Below are 369 nucleotides of genomic sequence, written 5' to 3'. Positions count from 1 at the left end.
TTTTTCTTCTTTTAATTTCACTGTTTGGTGAAATACAGAGATAGTATTTTGTCCGGAATTACACCTGTGAACCTTGTCTTCTGGCCATCACGTTCCTACGGGGATCTTGTTTGTATACGAGCTCTCCTGTCCATTTTGGGGGGTCATGACCTAGTAAAAGAGTACAATATTTTTGCCACCAACTCCACACTCAGTTCAAATACCTCATACTTTACAAGTCAGAACATTTCTGAAAAAAATCTTTCACACTAGGAGCTCTCTCTGCCAGGAAGGTGTACATCTTCTGTTTCATGGATTTTTTAAGAGCGAATAGCTTCCTCTCACTTTCCTACCCTTAATTCCCTTTTCTTTGATTCCCATCTTTTTCTA

Source organism: Leucopleurus acutus, assembly GCF_964270905.1.
Source record: "Leucopleurus acutus genome assembly, chromosome: 14".
Lineage (NCBI taxonomy): Eukaryota > Metazoa > Chordata > Mammalia > Artiodactyla > Delphinidae > Leucopleurus > Leucopleurus acutus.
This window is presented reverse-complemented; position numbering follows the sequence as displayed.